Genomic DNA, 27902 nt, shown 5'->3' on the forward strand with positions numbered 1-27902 from the left:
TCCCCAGATTTTAGTTGAGATACTTTCATTCCATTTCTCCTCTTAACTAGGAAAAGCCATCCTAAATTGACTTCAGGTTGCTGCTGCTGCTAGGCCTGCTAGTGGTGGACATGTTGGGGGGACCAAGAATCCTGTGTTCCAGGTGGTGTTTGGCCGTGGCTCTGCATGACATGAAGACACTCAACTCTGCAGCTTCTCTTGAGAGAGGGAAATATGCCAACCTGTTCTTTGCCTCCTTTTTGGGGTCTTCTTGCTGCCAGGCTTCTAGTGCCTTGTTCACACAGTCCCCTGCTGGGAATCTGTATCTCTCCTGCCTTCTACCCCTCCTCTGCACCTTACAAAACAAACAATTGTGGGGGAGGAGCAAACTTTCCTCTACCCTTAAGTTTCTTCTGGCTAGTCTAATAATCAAATAGACTGGAGACAGATTAGCAAGAGAAAGTAACCAAATTTAATACACACATATGTATGGGAACCCCGCATACATGAGCGAGTTGGACCCCACAAGCAGGAGAGGTTCAGAGATAGAAAGAGAGTATAAGACATCCTGAGCTAGGAATGAGGTGATGCACCTTGGGGGCTTCCAAGGGTCTTTGCAGGAGGATAAGAAGAGCAGCGGATTAGTAAACAGAAGTTTACTCTGCCCTATAGACAGGACAGAAGAAGTTATCTATGATAATAGCTTATTATGGTCAAGGCCCCTAATTCAAGTTCTTCTAGGTAGTTAAAGGGAGGAGGGGCTGAAGTTTCTTTTGAGCCTGAAGCCAAAATTGCCTTTAGCTCAAAATAATCTGCATACCACTGAGGCACATCTTGGAGTGGCTTGTTCTGAACTCCCACCCAAGCAAACCAAAAAACCCAAAACTCAGGCAAGTGCACCTTATAGATGCTATGTAGGCCATACATGGGAATGTAGCTGTCGGTCTTTTGGCATTCTTCTTCTTTCTTTCTTTATTTCTTTCTCCTTTTTTTTAACGCCTACAGCACCTGGTATTCCTAGGTGGTCTCCTATCCAAGTACTAACAAGGCCCGACCCTGCTTAGCTTCCAAGATCAGACGAGATCGGGCACATCAGGTGGCACGTCAGGTGGCATGGCCGTAGACGGTCTTTTGGCATTATTGACAGTTCTTTGCAGGGCCATGAGAGCACTGGCCCTGGATAAATAGGGTAAAATCTGCCCCCTTGAGACCACTGCTTTTTGTACTCTGGGCTACTCAGATTTGGTAAACTCTTTTCTGATTCATTTCACAAATGGTTTAAATCATTTACATTGTTTTATTTAATCCACTCAGAAAATGAAAGCTTAGACATTTTAATTGTTTTAGAACAGTGTTTCACACCTACTATAGATTCCCAGAGCCAGCCAAATGCAGATTTGGGCTCTAAGGTTGCTGCTGACTGCATGCTGTGTTCTTTAGGACAGGAAAAGTGAATCCAGCCAAAGATTCTTACTACCTTCAAAAGGGATGAAAACATAGATTCTCTTTATTCGTTAAAGGATGATTTTATTTTTGAAGTCCTTTTAATTTAAAGAACATTTGAATAAAAATTGTGGTATAGTCAAAAGAACTTGAAATTGGTTGATCTAAGCTCAAATAGTGTCTATTCCCCACTGGTTCTGTGTCCATGGCCAAATTATTTTATTTTTAAATAACTTTTTACTTTCCAATAACTTAAGACAAGAAGTTAAAAAAATAGTACAGAGAGTTCTCAGTTATCCTTTACTTAGCTCCCCTCAATGATAATATCTGACATAACCATAGTACCTTGTCAAAACCAGGAAATTGACATTGATACAATACTGTTAACTCAAGACCTTATTGAGATATTTTTTACATGTGATCTGTGTGTGCGTGTATGTGTATGTGTGTAGTTATATGAAATCCTATCGTGTATATTTGTATATGCTTTGATTTTTAATGCATACTGATCTTGAAATTATATTGAGCCTTTATATGAATAAATAGTAACAGCAAAATAGCAAAACTGCAAATTATTTATTCTGGAAATCTCAATTTAATACTTGTAATTAAAAGACTTCTGGATTAGTAAGTAGAAGGTCAGATTGTAATTCTAGTTCTCCAATTGAAGAGAACATGTGGGTACTAAATCGTGCAGAAATCTTGATCTCCCCTTGTTCCAGCCCAAAACCTAAGAATCATCCTTGCTTTCATCTTTTGCTGCACCAACTCTCCTCCCCAACGCCTGTTCTATTAGCAAGCCTCCTAAAATATTCTCCAAATTTGTCTACTTTTCTCCATCCCTTGCCAGGATTACTGCAATAGCCTCTACAAGTACTCCCTCTACAATCCATTTTCCACACAGCGGCCAGAACCAGGGTTTAAAAGTACAAACCAGGTTGTTATTTCCTCTACTCAAACCCTCCTCTGATGGCTTCCCATTGCACTGAGAATAAAAAATCAGAACCCCTCACTAGAGCCCTCCAGGCCTTGTGATCCAAAAGCTTCGCTGTTGCTCCAGTCATGTTTACCATTCTCCCCACTCACTGTTCCAGCCACATAGGCCTATTTGTCTCTCTACCCAGCCAGGTTAGTTCCTACCTTGTGGTCTGCGTTATAGCTGTTCCCTTGGCTGGTGTTTGTTCTATAATTAGCTCCTTCTGGTAATTTAAGTGTCAGGCCTCTTTAGTGAGGCCTGCCCAATCAGTCCAAATTAGATACCTTCCAAGTTACTTTCTATCATACTATCCTGTTTTATTTCCTCTGCAGCATTAGACACTATCTGAAACTATCCTCTGCACTTGACCGGACTTGATCGTTACTTGACAAGACAGTTACCCTCCTTAAACTTGAGAAGTAGGGCTGCCCTAACTGCCTGGTTCATCCTGCATCCTTGGAATCTAAGACAGTGTCTGCCCTATATGAATCTCATCACTAATTATTGAGTAGATGCGTTAATGGACCAGATAATTGCAACGGTTCTTGAAATTGACAAAATTACCTGATTAAATGAATAATTTGATGTTTAAAATTATTAAACTCTTTCCATATTTGGGGCTCTCAGGAGAACATTATGATTAAATTCCTACATAGTACAGGTTCCCTTTCATGTAATTATGTATTAATAAAAGGCCTTTTTCTGAGTCAGGAACATTTCAAATATGAAAGGTAAGTCCTCTGAAATCTGGTAACAGTCTCCTGTCTGCCTGAACATGACAGACTATTATAGTGATTTTGAAGAGGTTAATTTGAAATACATACATTTTCCCCATTAACTATGCTTTTGTGTTAGAGACCATTGAGCAGGGTTTGACTTTCTTGGTCATACAGAAGATACAAGAAACAGTATCATATGGTTTGACACTTAGCCAAACTAGCTTTCATTATTATCCTAAATGCATTCCTTTTCTTTTGAATTTGAACTTAACATATAATAATGACTCTCAGATCTGGAAGACATGGAGCTGCTAATGTTCTCACTTAAAGGAAAGGAACACAATTTATGTCTTCTGCTTCGTTTTTTTAAATTCCTGTTAACTTCATTTTACCGATCGTCAGAGACACATAACCAAAATGTCATTATATTTACTTTTGATGGTGTTACCAGCTGCTGTGCCTTTTAAGCAGTTTTAGAAATGTGATGTAGTGTATGAATGTAAGTTCATATGTTTTTAAATATGGGTTTTGCTGATTTAATGATTTACCGCTACTTAAGGAATGGTTTCTGTGTGAAAGAAAAGGTTAATCTTTCATTCAGTATTCTCATTAGAGGTTAATACATTTTCTCTTCTCTAAATGAATTCCAGAGTTCTCTTTTGAAAATTACGTGTACCCATATGGCTTCCAGTGATGTAAATGTTGACATTTTGGTTCCTTTTATGATTTCATTTTTATAATTGCTAATGAGTTAATTTTCAAGCAAATATGGACTCATAAAGCTGGAAGATATTTTTCCTTAAACGCATTTTGTCATTTTTCACAGTGCTATGCCCCGAGCTTTTAGGGTGTTTTCTTAAGAAGTTATTTTTTTGTTGTTGATTTTTAAAAATGGTATGCCAATGGTGAGGGTGAATGCATATTACAAAAAATGTGAATGATAGAATATGATTAGACATACTTCGAGTAGTAGTTTATATGAAAAAAAGATGATCTAAAGCATTTACTACCAAAATTTGTTCTTTTTATGTTACCCTTTCTCAACCCCTTGGGCCCACTTAATGGTTCTGTATTCTTTTAGAGAGCCAGCATGACTTGAAGAAGGTAGGGCTCCGGAGAGAGGGAGAGTAGCAAGGGTATAAAATGAGCAGGCTGCTTTCCCAGAAGCCTCTCACTTACAGGGTCTGACACGACTGTTGTTGGGGATAAGTAATATTTGTACTGATGTGGGTAAAAATGCCTGCCTGTTTTGGGGAGTTTTTGTTTTCATAATAGAGCTTCTTTGTACAAACAGAACAATGTTCAAAAGGAGAGGATGATTTACAGTTGAGTGTTTCCATTCTGATTGCATCCAACTGAGAATAATTTCAGAAATTCCTGCTGATGCAAGCAATCATTTTTTAGTTGGATCTTTTTGTCTTTATGATAGAATTGTATATTTCATTTGTTTTAAGTAACACTCACGTTTTTTTAAGTAATGTAATAAATTGGTTTCTTGCCTGCAGGGTGACTGAGTGAAAATATGAGTAATTTGCCCAGTACCATAATTCTGTCACCTGTATGATCCAAATGGGTGCTATGGCTTTTGCATTGGATAAATTTCAGGAAACTTTTGTTGGCCTTTCAATTTTATTAGTAAGATTGATTTAGGGTATTTATTCAAAGTTACCTTTCTGTCTTCCTCATTCCCTATGAATCAAATCTCTGGGCAGAGCAGTCACTGGACATAAGAGAAACTTTGGACCTTTCACTTTTTTGTATCTTTCACTTTTATAAATGATTAGGGGAGAGGCACTCTAGTCGGTTCAGATGTTACTTGAAAATTAAAAAATAAATAAATAAAAAATCTCTTCCTATGTGGCAAACTACCCTATACCTTGACAGATTAAAACAACTGTTTTATTTTACTCATGATTTTGTTGGTTAGGATTTCAGGAAAGGCTCAGATGGGTGGTTTGTCTTTGATGTACCTTGTATCGGCAGAGGCAGTTGGGGCTAGAGGATTTACTTCTAAGCTGGCTTCTTCACTCATGTCTGGTTCCTGGGCTGAGATGGCTGATAGTTGATACTGGCCCTTGGCAAGGTGCTCAACTGGAGCTGCTGGTCTGAACACTGACAGGTGCTCTCTCCATGTGCTTCCCTTATTCCCAGCATGGCAGCTAGGTATCTAGAAGGAGGCTTCCAAAAAGGTATGGATAGAAACTTTAAGGTTTAAGGCTTCTTATGATAAAACCCCTAAGTCCCAGAATCCTACTTCTTAAGTAGGTCACCATGATTAACCCAGACTCGGGGGGAGATGTTATCTTCCACCTTCCATTGGGAGAAGCAGAAAAGAATTTGAGACCATCTTTAATGGTTGGCAGTGGGATCACACCAGAATAGCATTTATTTAATAGCACTTTATGCCTCTCCCAAGGTTCAAGTGGCTTAAAGTACAGATACTAATGAATAGTTTCATGTAAGGGGACTGCATTCCAAGTGGCATAGCCTTCATTTGAACGAAAACTCTGATGTAATTCATTCTAAACATTTGATGGATGAGAATTCTAAAAGTGACATGACTGTAATCTCAAAATATCTAGGAAGATGTCAGTCCTCTGAGTCATTGTGCAAACTAATTTGTCAAAAGAGTTCAAAGGAATTATAGATCTTACATCTGGAAAGGACTTGAAGGGATTACATCATCGTTATCACCTTCCAAAAAGATTTATCAAGCACCACTTAGGTGCCAGGCCCTGGGAATGCAGAGGAGAATATGACAGAATTCTTGCTCTATCTTGAGGCATAGTTGAGAAAATAAGACTGATGCATGAGATTAATAGAAATTTATGGAATGTAGACTGGGTGGCAAATAAAAGTATGGGTGATATGTGCACAAGAAGAAGTGATCAGTAGAGGATGTTGGGGCTAGATTGGGGGATGAGAAAGTATATAAGGAAATAGTCTTCTCATCACACTGAAAACATAAAATCCAAAGTGTTGGCCATTACTTACAAATCCCTGTGTGACCTGGATCCCCACTTCCTCACTGATCTCCTTTTCTACCTCCTTTTCCTCATTACTGGCTTCCTTCTTTGAACATGCAGGCATTTTAGGATCTTTGCACGTGCTCTTTCCTCTGCCTGGAATACTCTTTCCCCAGATATCCCCATGCTTTTTCATTTCAGTAGCTCTCTGGTCAAATGTGCCCTCCTCAAGCCTTCTCTGACTATCCACCTAATCTAATTCCTACCTTTCATCATTTTTTATCTCCACAAAGGCAGAGCTGTTATCTGCCTTATTCACTGTTGTATCCTCACCATCTAGAACAGTGTCTGGCAAATAGCTGATGTTGAATAAAAGATTGTTGAATGAATAAATGAGTAAGTGAATGTAGAACCTTGAAACAAGGGAAGGATGTGGCAACATGGAGAACAGATGATATTGCTGGCTCCCTGCAAGGTTGAGTGAAAGAGAAGAAAAGTATACATGATATATTCATAGGTTATCTGTTTCAACATCCTGACATCAGGGTTCTTGTTTTACAACTTTAGTACTTCAAACCACCCTCTGCGTAGCTCCGTGTGCAGAGAGTGGTTCATTTGGACCGGAATAGCTGGGTCATGCCTGGTTTCAGTTTTAGAGAACTTGCCATTCCGGAAAAATACTCTGTACTTTATCATTTCTTTGTCTTTGTTCTTGTTCATATTTCTATGTGGAATATTCTACTTTTTATCTTGACCTATTGAAATTCCACGTGAATGATCGCTTTCCTCTATTGTACTTAACGTCGATGTGATTTGATTATCATTTAAGCACATTCTTCTTCAACTAGAAGTATTTGTGTACATGTATTTCTTTCCCTTGAATATACATTCTTAGAAGGTAGAGCCTGGGTCTAGTTCATCTTTTATTTACCCATATAGCAAATAAGAGATTCTTACTAAAAATGTGTTAAATTTAATCGAATATGAGAAATCAGAGTACTTTACTTTCTAATGTAAAACAAATACATATGCCTAGAGATCAGAAAATGCAGTGCTAAATTCCCAAAGACACTAAACAGTAATGAAGTATCTTTATCAGTGGATATTTCTGATTGATTTAATGTTTAGCTTCCATCTGATTGCATTCATGATTTACAAAGGGACTGTAGAATCAACAACTCACACATTTTAATTTATCTATTGCTGCATATCACACTATCCCAAAATTTAGTGGTTTAAAACAATAACAGTTTATTGTTTCTCACAATTTTGTGGGTTGACTAGGATCAGCTGAGTGATTCTTCTGTTCCATGTGGTGTTGACTAGTGTCACTAATATGGCAGATGCTTTTAGTTTCAGAGCTTGGCTGGAATGAGAATGTCCAAAAAAGCTTCGCTCACATGTTTCATGTTGTCTGCAGGCTGGAGCACCTTTGTTCTCTTCCATAAAGCCTCATTTTCTCCAGTATCTAGACTAGTCTCTTTTGTAGTACGGTGGCTTGGTTCTAAGTGTATGAATATGGAAGCTGCCACTTCTATTGAGGCCTAGATCTCTAACTGCCACAGCATAACTTCTACTACATTTTGTGAGTCAGAGAGAGTCACAAGGCCCCAGGCCATATTCAAAGGGAGGAGAAGTAAACTCCACATCTTGATGCGATGGGTAGCAGGTACATATATGGATGGGAGGAATTATCAGTGGCAATGTTTGCAGACAGTCTACCTCAGCATGCTTAGGTATTCATTAGTATTATCTTTTCAATGAGCATTAAAGCATTATTAGTTAACTCCCAGGACTTCAAGTATTATTTGAACCCTTTGGTTTTGAATTGTGAATTGTTTATAGAGAGAGAAGTACTGTGTACATTTTGGGTTTAACTGAATAGCAGCTGAAAATGACCACTGACTGTTGCCTGTGTTTTCTGTTTTCTGCTTTCCTTGCCCTTAAATTGTTTGTATGTGTGCCCCTTGTTTGAGTGGAGGTTGGAATCAGAAGCCAAAAGATCTAAAGAGTGGTCCTGGACTCTTCTCTGGTCTCAGTGTAGCCTAGAGCAAATGACCCCATCAGCAGGGCAGGTAAGCACAGGCCAAGAAGTGAAGGAAATAGCCTGTTGCTTTGGGCTGGTATTATAGTGTTAGCAGAGGGCACAGGGAAGCTGAAACTGCTTAGCTGCTATTTGACTTCCATGTGCTCTGTCCTGGCTGGTTTCTCTGATTCTGTTCCTGCCTTCTACCATTCATTTCCCCATAGCAACCAACGGGATCTTTTTAAAAATGTCATTCTCCAGCTTAAAATACTCGAATGGATTTCCATTGTACTTGTAATAAAATACGGAGTCCTTATCATAAATTGGCTCCTGCTCTCACCTCTACAACTTCACTTGCCACTGTTGTCCCTCCTTAGGTTTCAGCCACATTTTTTTTCCTGTTTCTGGAGCTCCCCAGGTTCATCTTGCCAGGTCCATCCCATCTTAGGGCCTTTGTACTTGCTATTCCCTCACCCTAGATCTCTGTGTGTCTGGCTCACATTCAAGGTCTAGCCCATATGACTTCAGAGAGACCTTTCTTGACCTCCCAGACTACAGTAGTATACCAGGCACTCTCTCATACAGTTTCTCTGTTCTGTTTTTCTAGCACTGAACTCTGTTTCTCAATTTTCTTATGTATAAAATGCAGTTGATAATAATAGTATATACTTCATAGAGTTGTTATGAGGATTAAATTAATTAATATTTAGAAGGATATCTGCTGTATGATATACTCTCAAATGTTAGCCATATTATTATCTCTCTTTATTACGTGAAATTGTCCTGCTTATTTATTTGCTTGTTTGTTATTTTTCATCCATCACTAGAGTGCTCTTTGCAAGCAAGGACTGCCTTTGCTTGTCTTGTTCATGTCTCACCTGTATTCCCATTGTGTTGGGATATAAAGTAGATCCTCAACAAGTACTTTTAAAATGAGTAAATGAAAGGCAGGAATGCTCATTCTGAACAGGCCAGAAAAATCATTGGTAACATGAAATTAAATCTTGAGAAAGTTGAATAGATTGTATGAGATTCTTTAGTTGCTCAAAATGAGTTTAAGATTTTTGATCCAGAAGAATTCTGTTTCAGGATCCTGAAAAACTTGGGAATCATTTATTTTTGTTTTATTTTTATGGAATTTTGAAGAGTAGAAAAATGTTGGAACTATGGAGGTAGGTAAATGCAATCCTGATTTTCTGTAGTGAGGAATATGGGTTCAAAAACTGTAGACTGGGAGGGAGCTTTATGCTACATGTGGGCAGAGTTCTAGAATGGATTATTGAAAGGATGGTTTGTGAATGCTTAGAACAGTGTTGTTTAATGGGAAAGTGGGGCACCCTTAGAGAAAAGAGGCCTGGTGACAGAATCGGGAAGAATAAAGACCTCCTGATTCTGCTCTGACAGTTTCAAACTGGGATCTTAGAGCTCCTCAAATTCTATACAATATAGAATATTTTTTATATGTTTTTATTTCAAAGATAAGCTAAACAAAAAAGCTACTTTTGAAGACAGTTTCTCAGTTGGGGAACATTGACCCCTGGAAATTCAAGGGCATAGTCTCGGAGGTGCATGAGATACAATTCCCCCTTGCACTCCTTTAAAAGAGATCTGTGCAGTACTCTAGATAGAGAAACTCGAAGCTATGATATTTTCTCAATTTATTTGATTAACCAAACACTACCTATTGTCCACCTGTCTTTCCATTAGGCCTGTGCTATATGTAGCTTCTACCACATGTGGCCTGTCGAACTATGAAAATGTGAGTGACTCCTCCAAACTGATATGTCCTGAAGTAAAAAATGCACAGTGGATTTCAAAGATTTAGTACAAAAAAATGTAAAATATCTCATCATTATTTTCTTTTGAGTGTCTGTTAAACTAATATTTTTTTACGTATTAGGTTACATGAAATATATTATTAAAGTTAATTTCACCTTTTTCTGAAAAATTGACCACTAGGCCACTAAGAAATTTGAAGTGGCATATTTGGCTTGCATTACTGGGTGGTGTAGCATTAGAATCTGTTGCCTCTCTCAGAAGGAGAGGTTGGAAAAATTGGTGACCATAACTGTGCAGGTGAGATGATACGATGACTGCTTTCAACCATTTGAATGACTCTCATTCATAAAAAAAGATTCTATGTTCTGTATTTCTCAGAAGGTAAAGGAAGACAAATAGAAATGTCAGGTTAATATAAGAAAGACCTTTCTAACATAGTTGTCTAAAGATGTTATGGGCTCCTTCTAGAAGTAGTTACAAATTCCTTGTCATTATACATATTTCAAGCAGAGGCTAGATAGCTGCCTCTGGGTTATTTAGAGAGAGTTCAGGTGTTTAAAGTTAATTGCCCTTTCAATCTTGAGATTGTCATCCTGAGATGAAAACATGCAGAGAGCTGATTTTAGAGAACATGAAATAAATGAATTCTGAAGCTTATTTTACCCTTTGTATTCTTTTCCTTTAAACTTCCATATGAATATTTTTTTAGTTGAAGAGCTTTGTGTTCTTGGTTTCAGAAAGATGTTTGGTTCTCTAAACCTAGTGAATCTGGTGAACAGTGTATCAGGAATGTGCTTGGCAACAAGTGGAGAAAACAAACAAAAATACACAAAAACAAACTGACAATGGGAAAGTAAGTAGAGAAGTATTTTAAGCATATAACAAATCTGAAGGTCAACTGATTCTGACTTTGGTTTATTGGCTCAAAGGCATCAGGATGAATGTCTCTGTTTCTTGTGGTAGCAAGATGGCTGCATTCGGAAGGCTGGAAGATAAAGGGAAAGAGACTATCCCTTTTATTAGGAAAAGCAATAGTCTTCCCAGAATTCCTCAGTACACCCGCTCCTTTGTTTCATTGGTCAGAACTGCCACAGGGCCATTCTTTGCCGCAAAGGAGGCTGCAAAGTGAAAGTTTGCTCTTCTGGTCTCTAGAATGGAGACAGTGCGGGAGAAAGAGGTTGGGAATAGTGGTTGTGTTTTAGGTTCTTAGCCCAAAGAACAGGGTCTGCCACAGGTAGTCTAAAGTGTGACTGAAGGCACTACTCCCAAATCAAATTGAAGCGCTTTGAGTCAAGAGAGAATACCATCCAATCTCCTCCTTTCATTAAAAAAAATTCACCAAGTGATTTTAGCTGCTACTGCTGATTATCGCCTAGAGATGAGAAAACTGAGGACCAGAGAAGTTCATGTCTTTGATTCTTATATAAATTACTTGTAGGGTAGGAGTAAGACTTTGCCCTACTTTGCCCTCTTTTACCTCTCCAACTTCATTAGCAAGGAAGGCACATTGTCCCCAAATGATAAGGCACATTGAATATAATTCCTACTATCTTGCATCTTTTTATCATAGGTTTGGACATTTGTTTTACTACGAAGGAATTTTGAGTAGATGAATGTAACATGTATCTGGTGAGGAACAGACTTATTTTTTTATATTCATCTCTCCATTAGCATGTTGTATTTCCCTATCAGTGTTCCCTGTGTTTCTCTGTTTTGACCAGTGGAGCATTACTGGCAATGTCCTGCTGAGTTTCTGGTTGTCATCAGCTGCTGCACATGCTCCTTAGATTTGCAATTGCATGTTCTCAAACTATTCTGTTTTGAAGAAAAAAATATTATTGATTGATTAAAAAAATAGAAATTGAACCAAATGCCACTACTACTTTTAGAGACTCAAGGCCCCTACCACACTGTATCCTGCCCCACTCCTCCCTTGCAAATTCCTTGTGAACTACTTTGGGAAATGATAATGCTGGCTGTGGTGTGATAGTGTTTGTAGGAGCATGAAAATGAAAGGTTGGAAATACATAAGAAATTAAAATTTTGCTGGAGGAGAATTGACTTGTGGAGTATTGTAATGCAAAATGAGGTTGGTGTGTTGTTAATGGAAAGAATTTAATATATTAAACAGTAAGGGTCCCTTGTAGGTCGAGAAGCTGGGAGCATTTTTTTCACCATATAGTGTGCAAATAATTTGCATAGAAAACTAGCTGTGCAGTGCCTCTTATGTCTTATTCATTGTTGAGCTTTGTAAATACCTATTTCTCTTAACTCAAAAACCTCTCCCTACGGGGTAGGTATTTTCCTCATTTTTCAGAGAAGGAAGCCCAGAGGGATGAACTTTTCCAAGGTCTCAAAGCTAATACATCATGGTGCTGTTATTCAAACCCAGGGCTGACTCCCAGACCTTTGATCCTCCTACTGAGTGAATCTGAATGTAAAGTCAGTAGTTCTAGTTGTTTTTCTGGTTAATGTTTTCGAACTGGCAATAAATAAATACATTAGCTACTTTATGACTCTCAACTTCATTGGGCTTGTTATTTGAGACCATGCATTATTTATTTGGGACAATAAATGTAATTTTACATTTAATTACATATATTTGATTTTTCTCAGGTCTTGCTTTTTTGTATTAGAGAACCAGGCTTTACTAGTACTCTCTTTGGAGGGGTATATCTCTTATCATGCAGAAATCTTATTCAAATAAATACCTGCAATGACAGTTGAAGCATAAAGAATTACTACAAGTTATTATTTTTTCCTGCTGTGACTCTTATCAGGTAGAAGTCTGTTTTTCATAGCAGGAAAGAACAGGTACCAACTTTGCTAATTATGGCGGTTGAGATTAGAATGATAGTTAATACAGTATACTATAGCATCCTAGTTAATAGAAAGGAATAGAGCTGTTGCCTATGGCATAGGAAGGTCTGCTGTAACTGAAAGACGGATCTTTGGCATTTGGCCATCTCAGTTTCATGATAACATGAAGAAACAGGAACCTTGGAATTGCTCTTCTTTATGTTCCCTTCCTGGATAATTACCAACTATGCTTAGATTTTGAAAGGTCTTTTTATTTTGTGATTACATCTTTCAGCAACAACTCTTATTATCCTATTATGCAGTTTGTCTCATTTATGATGCTCAGGTGGGAAAACTTTCAGCCTCGGCAATTGAGAAGATCTCTATGATTGAGCATTTTGTGGTGCTGTCACTTGTTCTGCTGTTGAGCAAGCAGGGTTCAAGACAGGTGAATTCTTTCCAGATATGCTTTTGAATAACTGGACAGATCCCTGGGTTTTTAGGAATAACACAAGTGACTGTGTATTCTCATCCCCTTTCTTCATATACAGCTTCCTATGTCACTCTGAGATGATTCCACAGTTAATATTGAATCAAGGAGGAGGGCTATATAGTTCATCCAAGCAATGAATCTCTGGGCTTTGCAAGGTCTGCTTATTTGAGTATCAGAACCTGTTACCACCCAGGAGACACACAGCAGTTTTGCTTCCATTTGGTTTGTTACTGTTTTAGGCATGAAATGGAACCATTTTCTCTTGGAACATAATGTCCCTGTGTGGAAATAAGTGATAGCACTTTATTCACTTTAAGGAGTCTGGAGCCTGGCCCATTAGTAACTGAAGCTATAATGACTCAGCTTGACACTGATGGCCTTTTCCTGAGGTTATTGCGGAGAGGGAGCTATGAGAAGTGTGGCTTCTTGACCTGTCATGCCTAGTCTCCAGCTCAGCAGCAGACAGCCAGGGTAGCTGAGCCAGAGTGGGAAGCCAGCAAATAGAAGGGATTTGTTGCCATGTTCAGACACGAAAGACAGGGCACACTCAGCTTTATATCAATGGCATTCATTAGGCCTCGAGGACTTAAGGCAGTTTCTAGATGTGCCTACTCAATGACAGGTATGTTCAAGGGAGAAATTGGGATCCACCATGGGGATCAGGGGTCAGCTCTTGAGAAAGTTTTCCCTGACAATACTCTACTCCGGGAGGAGGACTTTGTGTTGTTCTCCCGGGCTCTCCTCTAACACAAAACTTACCTTGCTCTGTTATGCTTGTGTGTTTCCTTGTTTATCTCCCCCTTCTAGACCATGAACCCTTGAGGACAGGGATAGTCTTCTCACTGTTTGAATACTCAGTGCCTAGTACATATTATGTGTTCGATAGATGTTTGTTAAATGAATGAAATATTGATGCTCAGCTTCTTTCTTCCACATTGTACTCCATCTCTTCCACAGAAAATATTATACCAGTTAGCCACAGTGGGTAACCAGAATGAATGAAACATGGTAGCATAGACATGAATAGTTGAAAAACATAGGTGATTTTAAAATACGTAGGACTTGGGCAGGGCATAAATGAAGAATACTTCCAAACTTACTTGAGGCACATAAAAGAACACTTGAATAAATAGAGAAACATCATGTTCATTGGTGAGAAGTGTCAATGTAGTAAATATATCAATATCACTTTTGTTTACATTTATCTAAAATTTGATGCAATTCTAACAAAAACTGCAATGGGATTATTCTGTGAAATTTGATAAAATAATTATAAAGTTCAGAAAAATATTGTTTGAGACTAGTGACGAATGAAAAACAGGAGATTTTATCTCATCAAATATTAAGTCATTATAAAATATATTAAATAAAAACAAAATAGCATATAAACTTAGAAAATAGAGGCCAGTATAACCTTGGCAAAGACATTATAAGAAAAAATTAGAGTTTATTAACAAGTGCAAAAAATTCTTAATAAAATACCAGCAAGTCGAATCTAGCAAAATAGGAAAAGGATAATACGTCATTACTAAGTGGGGTTTACCCCAGAAATTCAAGATTGGTTCAGCATTCAAGAGTCAGTGTCATTCATTACATTATATTAATTATACTAACAGAATAAAAGGGAAATTAGCATGGTATAGCTACCGTAGGAAGCGTAAAAGCAGGTTTGCCTACATATGGATACCCAACACAAGGTCATAATCCTTTATTTGAAACATTTTGAGTCAGCCATGATTTACAATTTAGGGTTTTTAGCAACATCTCATAGTCAAATTCAAATTTATTGCTACAGAAGAACAAATTAATAGTGACACTAAATGGAATAAATAAAGTCTAGAAATAGCCTCAACATTAGCTCAGGCCAGGCTTTGCCACCAAATGAATTTTGGCACCAAACTTAAAAAAAACAGACAAAAAATTCTTCACTTTCACAGCTTTATGATTTCAGAGCTTTATGAATCTCAGGTAAGGAATTATATACATTTTTATATCAAGGTAGCATTTCAAATCAGTTATAAAATGATTTCCGAAAGGTGTTGGGATTATATATTAGCCTTTAAGAGAAAAAAGATAAAGTTAAATCCCTACTTTATAGCAAAATTAACTATTTCCGATTAAAGATTTTACTGTTAACTAAAGAATCTATAAAAGTAGTAGAATAAATTATATTCTCAATTTTTATTTATAATCTTGTAGTGAAGATCTTTGTAAGCATATCAATGGCAGAAACTGAAGAATTAAAAACAGAAAGTAAAATAGAATTAACTTCTGTATAACAAAGAACACCAAAAATAATGTTAAAAACTAATGCCAGTGTAGGAAAAATGTTGGCAACATATGTAGCAGCCAAAGAGTTATTACCCATCATTTATAATGAGCTCTTACAGATTAATAAACCAAAGATGAATTCTCCAGCACAGAAATGGACCAAGGATATGAAAAGGCAGTTTGCAAGAGAAGAAATACAAATGGCTGCCAGTACTCTACTACTATTCTGGTGACAATTATGATTACACAGCTAGCAGCTACCATTTGCTGAGTATCGTTTGTATACCACGCACTGGACTAGACTAAAGGCTTTACATTTAATGCTTAAGAAAATACTGAGACAGGCATAATTATTTACATTTTGCAGTGAGGGGAGTCCAATTTAGGAAGTTAAGGCAGCTTGTCCTAGGTCACGCATTTAGCGGGGCTTTTGTAACCCAGGACTGTTTGCCTCCAAAGACTTAGCTCTTCAGTAGACACTGACTTACTGCCTCTATCTCTCAATATTCTTAGGAAAAGAAAATGCAAATGAAAGCAACCTGAAGTTGCGGTTTGTTTTTGTTTATCAGATTGGCAACAATTTAAAAAGAATCCTCATGCCAGGGTAGGTCAGGGTGTGGAGAAGCCTGCACTCTCTTCTGTTGCTGGTGGGAGTGTCAATTGGCATGATCTTTCTGGAAGGCAATTTGGCAATATGTATCAAAAGCCACATCCTTTGACATAGTGTTTCTACTTCTAGGAATTTGTCTGAAAGGACTAATTTTACAAGTACTTCTATGTACCAGGATGTTCAATTCAGTATTGTTTTCAAAAGTGCCAGGTTGAAAGAAACTTACTTGTCCATCAATTAAAGATTGATTATATCAGTTAAGGGAGGATTGAACATGTAGAGCTATATTTTATTAATTTTTTAATATCGTCCCTGATTTATTATTGGATGGGAAAATAAAACAAAGCAGGTTGCAAAACAACATGTGGCGCAACCCTATAATTGAGAATCTCAAAGTGTTTATATAGCCATATATGCCAAGAAAAAAGTCAGACGTGGTGTTGACAGTGGCGTAATTATAAGTGATTTATGTTCTTCTATATATTTTTCTGAAGAATTTATTGGTTATTTTAACTATGCGTATACTCTGATTTTTAAAAAGTATTTAAAAAAATATATTATAACTTTCCTGTACTGACAGAACATCCCAACTTGAAGATTAGCACATAATTTGGGGATTCATCCAGGTTTGTATATTTGCTTTTATTGGGGAGAATTTAGGTACTTCCTGTACTTACATTTTACTCTTTGAGAGTTGACAGGCATGAGTTCACATGTACACATGATTTCACACATTTTTCCACAATTGGTAATCAGAACAAGTGAAACATGATAGCAGAGACATGAATAGAGTTGAAAAGTAAAGGCAGTTATAAAATACAGAGGAATTGGGCAGGGCATATATTTCTAAAAATTGCCAGCTTCTTTTTCACTGATTGTGTTTAAAGTGATAGTTGACCAGCTGTTTGATTTACAAATCCAGCCAGTATGAAATAGATGTGAGTAAACTTCTCAATAGGTATAAGGAAGTTTTATTCATGTTTGCCCAATCAGAACATCAACAAGGTCAGGTTACCTTACTGTGCTGACACCCCTCTTAATAACAAATGGAATGTTTACATAATAGTCATTGACTTTCATCTGACACATACAGTATATTATCTCTACCTCTGGCAAAAATACTACCCAAACCATACTAAACAAATGTGAAAGTTTTATTTTGATTTTTAAGACTCCAAAGAAAGAGATTCCATAACCTACCTTTAGCATTGCCAGACCTTACAACAGCCTTCGTACTTAACAATCTACCAATGTCTAATTACTTGGCACTCCCTGCACACACCGTGTTGGTCCTCATCTCCTTGTCTCTCCAGATACTGATTCCTCTACTTAGAATACCCTCTTCAACTTTGTACACACGGCAAACTAATTTATTCTTCAACAGGTGGCCTATGAATGCCACCATCCCTCATCTATCCCAGACCTGTCATCACTGCCTTCTCTGTTGCTTGTACATGTACCTACACTGCACCTACCAGACAGTATCATATTTATTCATGTGTCTAACTCCCCTGCTAGACTTAAATTCCTTGAGGAACTAGTTGTTTTTGTATCTCCAATGTCTTGTATATTTTGCATCCAAAAATAAGTGCTATAAAAGAGAACTAAACAGATGTGGCTTTTAAAATGACTTCTAGATTTTAACCATAATACGACTAGTACAAGGCTTATTATATAGATCCTTTTGGTTGATCTTAAGTATGTCATGCTGTATTCTGATGGCATTTGTTCTTCCTCTGTCCTCAGAGGAAAAAGAAAATCTGGTCACATGTCTCTCTCCTCTGCATCATTAGATAAGGGGTGGCAGCTGGGGCACTGGAGAATAACTGGCTTACCTAGTCACATCCTAAAAGAAATCAGTGTGGAACTCAAGGAAATCGGTAGATCTATCTAATTTTAACACACCCTCCATCTATCTATCCTAACTATTTGAATTGAGAATTACATGGAGAACAGAATAAAATTAATAGAAGAAATAATTTGAGGAAAACCTGGGGTCAGGTGATATTTGTAAGTAAAGACAGGAAAAATAAATGATGGAGGTCAAAACAGAAAGTTTTGAACCTAAAGATTTTAGAAATCAGTGTCACCCTTTCCCCCATGCGAGGGGTGGTCTCTTTTGCAGAAGTAGTTCCTTGAGAATCAATGTTAAGAGTTAGAGAAAATGAAGGGTGGCCTCTCCTTGTCCACTCTTGGCTGCCTAGGAGTGAAGTGGAACCTTGGATATTGTAAACCTTTAAACCATCCATGTTGTGTCTGTTTCACGGCTTTCCCAGGCCAAAGAACTGGGTAGTCAGTTTATAGTTCTAAGAACTGGAGCAGTACTGCTGTGCTTGCAGTTGCATGCTTTTTATGGAACAGGGAATGTTGTTTAGGGATTTAGGCAGCTGGAACCTGCCACATTAGCAGTTTGGACTAAGGAAGAATTTCAGAGTGAGAAAATAAAGCTCATTATATAATTTCATTTGGGCATTTAGGAGGCCGAGAGGGGAGGGGAGGAGGTTATTATGAAGGCGAGCAGGAGAGTTTCATAAACAGCTCCTTCTCTGTTCATTTTTACTGTAAGGGCTGGATTTAAATAGGGTGATCATGTGGCCCATTTTGAAAAGGGCAGTCATGTTCTTCTGCTGTTTCTTAGCTGTTTTGTCAGTTGGAGCAAAACAACATCATTGCTCATTTTGTGCAGAGTTAGAGGAAAAAGGAAGGGCTGGCAGAAGAGTGGGGTGGGAAGCTGAAGGAGAGCAGAAAGGCTGAAAGTGTCAGACTGTGGGGACAAGGACCTAACAGAGTCCTTGCTTGGCCTCAGGGATGGGGCCTGGAACTCTGCCTTCTTGAAGCCTGTTGACAACCTCATTCTAATTTAGCCTTTTGTGGAATCTTCCATGAGGTGCAGTTGCCAGCTTCAGTCTTCCTAGAGAATAGAGCCTGCCGCCTCTGTTATGAAGTCTACCCGGAAGAGCTGGCAAAGCAGTTCTCCTCCTTAGAACCAGGATAACGCCAATATGAAGTGAAAATTCTCTCCTCCTTTAAGACTACGCACTCGGTTCCCCACACCTGCCTCACACTCCCCTCACTCCCACCCCACTTGCGAAAGAAAACGCCAGCCTTCAGCAGAAACTAAAATTGACAGCACTGTAACCATTTGATTATTCTTTTTTGTCCGTAAAGTGGCAACCTCTTGTTTTATCTTCATAAGCAACAAATTTTATTTCTTTCCAGAAAAATCACAGAAGATAACAGGGACCTGATTCAAACAGAATAAAAATCATTAGTAAGTCAGAGAGTCTGGCTTAAAAAAGAAAAAAGGAAAACAGAAAGAAGAAAGGAAAGAAAAAAGAACGTGTTCTCTCATTGGCTTTAAAATGTGCCTTAAAGGGGAAATCATTTAGATTACTGGTGGTTTCTCCATCATACTAACTTATGTTGTAAAGGGTGATTTTAAAAGGATACAGGGAGTTTGGGAGTCGAGGCTTGTATATTTTTTTGTTTTCCCCTTTCACAGCAAAATACATAGATATCTGGCTGTAAAGACACTTGAGCTGAGCTATTCTGATTGACTGACGAGGGTCAGGACGTAGCAGCAAGTGCGGGGCTGTGGGATGGGCAGCTGCCCGGGTAAAGAACCAGGCTGGCTGAGTGTGCTTTTTTTCCCGTCTCTCCCTTACACCCAAATGGGAGACTTTGAACAGTGTTAATACAGCCTCTTCTCCTTTAAAAAATGTGAACCCTGCTCATTTCCAACGCAGATTTGAGATTGGTAATCTTAACAGAACACGTCTACTCAAAGTATGTAACATGTATTATTTAAAATCTAATGCAATGTGTTGTTTGGGTTTTATTAAATTATCCTGTTTTTAGGCTATGCCTCTGGGTTAAATTGTCTGAACTACTGAGATTTAGATTATCTAGTTTTTGTTGGCATTGAGAATTTCTTTTTTAAAAAAAGCTATTAAGATCAAATATCAATATCATATAAATCTTTCTAGGAAAATATAATGGAAAGCATCAAGACTGTTTCCTACAGTTGGTGGTTTCTGTCATCTTGGTTCTCAGAGCTATGACAATGTCATTGAATTTCAGGAATTCAAAAAGATAAATAAAAATAAAACTCGTAGTTTTGAAATGGGGCAAGGAAAGATCCTGGCAGTTGTCTTCTGTTTTTAAAATAGTCATTCTCATCTTAAAAATAGAAAAAAAAAAACCAGAAAATTGTTTTTTATTTATTAAGAAACCAAACTTGTACTTTTGAATTAATATAAAAACCAGTTATTTTTTAGGTAAACAGTAATCATTGTGGAGGCTACTAATTACAACTCTCTTTTGATTTATTAGAGATATGCCTTCAATTATCTTCTTTATTTTTAATCACCTTCTTTAATTATAAGAGGACGTTCAATAAAATGTTTTAATCATTTATTTTGAAGCATCTACCTTTAAAAGTTTACTGATTTTTATAGCATAAAAGACAAACATTTTCATTTTAGGATACATATTATAAACTAAAACTTTACTGGGAGAGTTTGGCCAAATATACAAAAGTATGTAGAAGGAAAAGTATATTTAACTAATACCGTGCACATTTTTACAACAGAGTATATGACATTTGTAATCAGAGTTTTAACTAGTAGTAACCTAATCTGTTTAGTAATGATGAAAAAAAAAAAATTCTGAGGCAGACTAGCCGCTTAGATATTTAACTCTGATAAGCTGAAATTAGATATTGAAGCAGGGAAATTAGAATAACTTTTTTTATCGACAACTAAATATTTCTCCTTTATTTTTTTTTTAACATTTCGGTTAAGTTTGAAGAAATCCCAGAAATGAGATATTCGTTAGCTATGTGAAAGGAATTCTGAGGATTATAAGCTATCAACATTTTTCTATGACATGAAGACTTTTTTCAAAAAATAATTCGGAGAGAGATTTTTAAATTGGTTAGTCTTTCCTAACGTGTGGTTTACCAACGGTTTTTAATAAAAAAATTTTAAAGAAGCTTTTTGAGTCAGTTCATTTTTGTTTGTAGTTTTTTGCTTGGTACTGTGTTTAACACATGAAAATAAGAAAGAATGGAATATATTTCTGTGAAAGCCATATTCTTAGCATCAATACCTACCTAGAAAATATAGGAGTCACACTTGATCATAATCATTTTGAAATTCTCTGGTCATTTTTTTTAAAAGCCAGCATTGACTAATAACATTGTGGGGCTGGTTATCTATTCTTGTCATAGCAGTTTAGTTGTTTTTGTATAACTATTGTTTTTTCCTAATAGTTAGAAATGTCTATTTATGATATCAAAAAAGTATATACATTTGATAGTTCTGTTATGTAAAATACTTAATACCTGTTAAAAGCTGTTTGACTTTCGGTTTTAAAACAGCCCAGTAGTTTGGTAAGTCCTGCAAAGATTCTGGCTTTCTCCGTGGACTGCCAGCCAAATAATTTTTGCAACATTTTTCTTTGCTTTCTTTTAAACACTTACTATTTTTACTTGTTTTTCTATAAGTCCAACCATTAAGTTAGAAAGCACTGAAGTTATTATGAAATTGCCCTTTATTTTTTCATATATCAGGGAGACATGATAGATTTTGTGTATCCCCTGTGAGTTGTTAAAACAGAAATACTTAGGGCTGCTATTCTCATGGAGCTGTATACTCGCCTTATTACAGATGAAATGAAATGACTGCCTAGCTTTAAAGTGAGTTTTATTGCTTTCATGCTTAGGCAAATTTATTTAATTTTATTTTTGTTGAGAATATCTTGTAATATACTTCTCCCCATGTCATACTCCCAAGTTTGGGATAAGTATAGATTCCTTTTAGGACTGCAGGTTACTGTCTGGTTTACTAGAAAGCATGACATTTGTAAAATAGTGGGTAAGGACTATAGAGGCCTGCCTTAAAAGTTACCAAAAACAAAACAAAACAAGCTTAAAATATCAAGGAAGGTGCTACTACAGTAAAAACTTTATTTCCTCTGTAAAAGCCTTATATCTCATAGGAAGCCTTGGATCTTATTCTTAGCTATCAAAAGTATTTAAATATGAAAGTAAAGATAACACCAAAGTGTAATACATTTTGTACTTAAGGTCTACTGTTCTCAAGGTGTGTGGTTATTAATCTTGGTTTGAATTTACAATTATATATTATGAGATTAATTTACAGATAGGGTAAATGAAGTTTAGAAAGAAGAGGGTGATAAAATATTACTCAAAAGCCTTTCTGCTTCTGTTTTTGAATCTCTGGAAATGCTATTAGTTTTACTCTTGTGTTCGTATAGTTGTGGTTAAAGTAAATAGGCTTAGAAATAAAGCGTGTATTATTTTCTCCTTTGTAAAATAAAGGGGCTGGACCGTGCCATTTCTAAGCAGTTTCCAGAGACACGAATCTCTGATTCTGAACTCTTATTCCTCATTCTGTGTTCCACCTTTCTATCTATCTGCCGTGCTTTTTATTATCCGATTTGCAAGTCAATGTTATGGAAAGTTCTCTATTGTAATACAAAAAGCCTCAGCTTTAAGTCCTTGCTGATATCAACAATCCAAAAGCGCTATTCAGACCCCCCCCCCCCACCCCCCAAAGAAAAATCTTTTAAAAAGATAGCAAACTTTGCTTTCTTAGACCAAAATGAAGTTCTCGAGTAACATCTGGCTATGCAGGGTAATTCAATCTATTTTAATGCAAAGATTTTCCAAGAAGGCAGGAAACAGTCAAGGGGAAAGCTTTTGGGCATCTGCTGTTTCTTTTCCAGATCTCTCGTGTTAATTTAATGTTTCTAGGGAACCGGGCTCTTTCTTTTTTCTCAGAATCCCTTCTCTAGGAACTGGTGAGTGCTGCGGTGCTGTGCAAACAGCAGATAAGCAGAGAGCTTGGCTCGGGGCGCTCCGCGGTCCTGTGCAGCCTCATCTGGGAGGCTGCGAGTCACCCTGTTGCCTCAAGGGTACCCTGGGTGTGATCTGCGGGTGACAGGGCAGTTTCCCTTTGTTCCCTGCATATTACGCAAAGGCGGCACCAGAGTGACGGAGGCATACTTGAAAGATGTGTTTATTTGTATTTGTCCAATTTGACCTTAGTGAAAGGTAAATAGGAAGTGATTGGCTCATTCTCACTCCACCAAAACCCGTGAAACTCAGCCAATCTCAAGGAAACGAACCAAACCAAACCAAACCAAACCAAATATGAACCTGAGTGAAATGTGAATCTTGCATAAACACTTGCGTTTGTGTTTGGGAAAGAGAGTACCGGGGAAACTGGCATTCAATAGTCTGCTGCCCATCTTCTGTAAATTAGGAATCACAGGTTGCTGAGAAATTTCTTGTGTGATAAGCAGGTTCCCAGATTTTGTTTTGAATGGGTAAATGGTACTTGTGGAGTCAGGTATCTGTGCTACTCAACATTAACCAGTTGTGTTCCTGGTCCCTTCTTATCTGGGAAGGTTAGTGAGGTTTGTCTCTCTCCCATTCTCATCTTCCACCTCAGGACCATAGGATACATCCAAACTTCACTTTCGAAAAGGAATTATGCAGAATCAAAAATAAAAGACTGCTCTTTAAAATAGTTTCGTTTTTGTATATTCGTAACTGTTATTCTTGTTTAGAACTTTAGAATGTTAATAACTTATGTTGCTGTGAAAATTGTCCTGTTTACCGAATGTTAAAGTTTAATGAGTTCGTGTGGCCTGTAGAATAACAGTAATTTAACTAGTACTCTGATAACGGCAGCGTTCGTGTAGCAAGCAGCTAATATAACTCTGTTACTAAGTTGAATCACAGAATTTTGGAGGTGGAATAGAGTGTAGAGGTCATTTAGGCCATTTTTTTCTTGGAATTGTAAGAATCTCTTTTACAACATATCTGACTTTTTTTTTTTTTTTTGACTCAGTCTGTTTGTTGCATTGCTGGAAAGCTCTAATGATTAGAATGTTATTTCTTACATTAAATTCTCTGTGTAATTGTTCCCCCCTTGGTTCTTGTTCTTTCTTGAATAATAAAAAGCTAAAATTATTCTTTTTCATATATTGTAATAAGTGTGGGGTACACTTGAAGACCATAATAAAATACGAGATTAGATTCATAGTAATGATAACTGTAGTCAGGGCTCCAAATCCTTGCTTTATGCTTTATGAACCGTCTTTTGAACTTTTAGAAATGATGGCAGAAATTCCCATTTCAAGGTAGTACTTGAGATTAAGCAATAAAATGTTATATTGGCAACATATTTAAAAAAAATCCCTTTGATGATTTCACATTTATATCCTAATTTTCTGTTTCTATATAATGTTCTGTGTCTTAGTTGAAATCATTAAATAAAGATGATTGAGTTTAACAGACTCAGAAGTGCTAATCATTTGGTTGTTTTTTGCTTTACCTCTGTATTAGTTTTCTGTTGCTGCTATAACAAATTACCACAAAGTCAGTGCCTTACAACAGCATTCATTTATCATCTCACTATTTCTGTGGTCTGAAGTTGGCACAATATGGCTCTTCTTGGTTCTCTGCTCAGGGCCTCACAAGGCCAATGTCAAGGTATCCGCAGGCCTAGCCTCTTATCCGGAGGTTGTGGGGGAGAATCTACTTCCAGCTTCATTGACAGAATTCAGTTCCATGTAACTATAGGACTGAGGTCCTGCTTCTTTGCTAGCTGTTAGCCAAGGATCTTCCTCAGTTCTACATTCCTTAACTCATGGCCCTTTTCCATCTTTAAAGCCATCAATGGTGTGTGGAATCCTCATGCTTTGAATATATCTGCCTTCCCTTTCTGTTTTCTTCTGCTGCTTTTAAAGGACTCATGCGTTAGATTGGATTCACCTGGATAATCCATGGTAATTTCTCTAAAGTCAACTGATTAGTATCCTTTAATTACACAGCGAAGTTCCTTCACAGCAGTACTTAGGTTAGTATTTGTTTGAATAACCAGATGGGAATCTTTGGGGAGCTGTCTTTAGAATTCTGCTTACCACACTTTTCTAGGTACAACTTTCCCGTGATGGTAATAGTCATAATTCATCATTTATAAGAGATTTTAAACATGTTAATTCTTGAGATTTTGCAAGATAAAATTAAGAGGGCAGATAACATCAAATATTACTTATAAAGAATTTTTAGATGTTTAATAAAACAATAAACATTCATCTGTAAGTTGTTTTATTTAAAAACTCAAAACTTCTACATTGCAAAATGTTTCCCAGTCTTCTTGTTTTGCTTTGTTTTTGGCATCATAATTGTATAGAATCAAAAGTTAGTGTACAGAACCATACTATATATACTACTAACAATTGTATTTTAAAAAGAATGCATCTTGTTTTAGCCTTGGAGAGTTTCTGATGTATTCAAATTGAATTCTACTAGAGTCTAATTTTGGATCAGAGACCAGGTCCCCTGACCTAGCTGCCACTTACTCATACCTAAAATGTCCTTGAATATGCAACTTCCCAGTTGTAGGCACATGTAAACCCCCTCTTCATTTGTAGAGCTGCATGGTTCTTACAGCTTGGGGTGAGCAGAGGACAGGCTTACATTATGTATTTTAATTTACTATTTATGAATCTTGATTACCATTTATTACTTAAATTCTAATTTTTTCCTTCAGAAATTTTAACTAGACAACTGTTCAGAAATATAGATCATACACCAGAAAATTCTAGTGCTTTGGAACTACTGAAAAGAAAATCAAAAGATGATCACTAGATGTAGCAGTAGAACAGAAAGTGTTTGGCTCTTAGGGGAGTTTTATGAATACTCTAGGACTTCCCCATCTTCTTTCAGTAACTCCCCTGTCTTCCAGTAACTCCAGCAAGTAGGAGGTCCTGGTGCAAGAAGTAGGGATCTCACAGTCTCAGCCATGGACGTGATGCTGTGGGGAAGTAACTGATGGTCTGGATGTATGGGGTGGAGAGATAAGCAGTATGTATGCTGAGACTTGAAACTCTGCCTCCTCAGCCCTGTGGTAATGTGATAATCAAATATTAACCACATATCTTCTGTAACTATATAGTTGAAACAAAGAACATAGCTAAGGTATTTCTTTTGCTTTCCCTAATTTATGATTATTTTCATATAATAAATGATGGTATGGTCATTCAGTATAGAAGATTTTAATTATGGCTCAGAATCTGTGCAATTAATCAAGGAGAATGATTTTGAGTTCTGTTATTACTGAAGTCTTTATAGCTGGAAGTAAATGGATCCATGCTAGTACATTATTAAGTAAATAATTATTTATCCATCCTTCAGCTTATTACAAAAAGATTTTGAGGCAATTTATACATATGTACACACCCACTGCCACCACTACCACTACCACCACATGAAATAAATAGATGAAGAAATGGAGCAAAAAGAAAATAAGATCAGGAGAAAAATAACAGCTGGTATGGGCTGGATTAGTATGAAGAACATGTATAAAATTCTATACAGCTGCTAGAACGAGGCTTTACATTTATTTGGCTCCGGTTTTTCTAGCAGCCAAAACAAAATGGGAGAAAGATAATCAGCTACAAGATTCATCACATTCATAAGATGATTATAAGAAGATTGGGATTTTCCCCTTGAACCTATCTCGTATTAAAAGGGGCATTTGATGCTCTCCTTCTGCTAGAAAAGTTAACTTTGAATTGCAATAAAAGTCATAAAAACATAATGTTGGCATAAATATAAATGAATAGAACAACAGAATGGAAGCAGTTAACAGGATTTCTAGTATTCTCTTTTCCTTTGTCCATGCTCTAATATTCCAGCATGCTCCTCAGCGCACAGGAGCCCAAGAAGATTGGCTATTCTTTTCAGAAGCTAAAGACTTCCCTGAAGATTCTATAGGAATGGGAAGAAGAATCTGATTAATTTTGCGCAGGATGGAAACCTTTTATCACAAAGAATTTTTCTTTATACTTTTATATAGCTTCAACCCATGAATTAGTGGTATTCCAAAAGTTCATTTTTAAGTTGCTTTTTTGAAATTAAGAATGTATTTTCCCAGAGAAATAATGTTGTTTACGACCTAATTTCAGACTTGCAATGAAGCCAAGGTTCAAAGAGGTTAAATCTGAATAAATACAGGTCTACAATTCTGTATTCAAAATCTTTGAGGCCAGATTTTGCTGACTTTGGATTTTTTTTTTTTTTTTTTTTTGAGAAGGATAATATTGTGCATATACCAGTTATTACATAGCACTGCAGTGTGGTCTGGAGCAAGATCCTATAATCAAACACATTAATACCTCTGCAGTGAAACTGATGAATATTTACACTCAGTGGGATAAATAAAAACTATAAATAGCTTTATGTCAGTTCAGGTCGGGTTTTGTTGCCAAATGAATTCAGGTCAAATGAGTTCAGGTCAGGTCAGGTTTTGCTGCCAAATGAGTTATGAAAAAACTGGTTTTCAGAGTATTTTGCATTTCAGATTTGTGGATCTCTATTATATTTAAAAAAATAAAAAATAAAAAAGCCACTGGTATTATAAACCCTAACCACAATGTAATGTTATTTTATGGAAAAATGTGTTGAATTCCAATTAGGGAAGCCAATAAGCCATCACTCTATTGTGGTCTTGAGCAAGAGTGAAGTATTTCCATCGGGCTAGAGTCAGAGCAGAAGTGCCCTCAGGAGAGTGCTCTCGTCAAGCAAGTGCTGATAAAGGTGCAAGGCCAAGGGCAGGTGACTGGTAAGAGCAGGGGTGGGAACTTTCTTGTCTCCTGTTAGTCATTTATCTACTCTTTTTTCCCCCCTTTCTCTTAACTTTTTCTTTCTGTTGAATGTTAGGATAGGGAGCATGGCAGTGATATCAATGTGGCTGTTCCTTCCTCTGTTCTCCTACCCTTTCCCCAAAACTTCCTGTAAAGGCA

General features: G+C 37.0%; 1 protein-coding gene and 1 pseudogene across 2 annotated transcripts in view; one reads left to right on the forward strand and one right to left on the reverse strand.

The window, feature by feature from the left end:
* CRADD (CASP2 and RIPK1 domain containing adaptor with death domain) overlaps positions 1-27902 on the forward strand; it is a 153090-nt gene that overhangs the window by 22161 nt on the left and 103027 nt on the right. The gene's annotated exons all lie outside the window — the stretch shown is intronic.
* LOC111740925 lies at positions 976-1104 on the reverse strand (annotated as a pseudogene).

Source organism: Pteropus vampyrus, unplaced genomic scaffold (genome assembly GCF_000151845.1).
Source record: "Pteropus vampyrus isolate Shadow unplaced genomic scaffold, Pvam_2.0 Scaffold70, whole genome shotgun sequence".
NCBI lineage: Eukaryota > Metazoa > Chordata > Mammalia > Chiroptera > Pteropodidae > Pteropus > Pteropus vampyrus.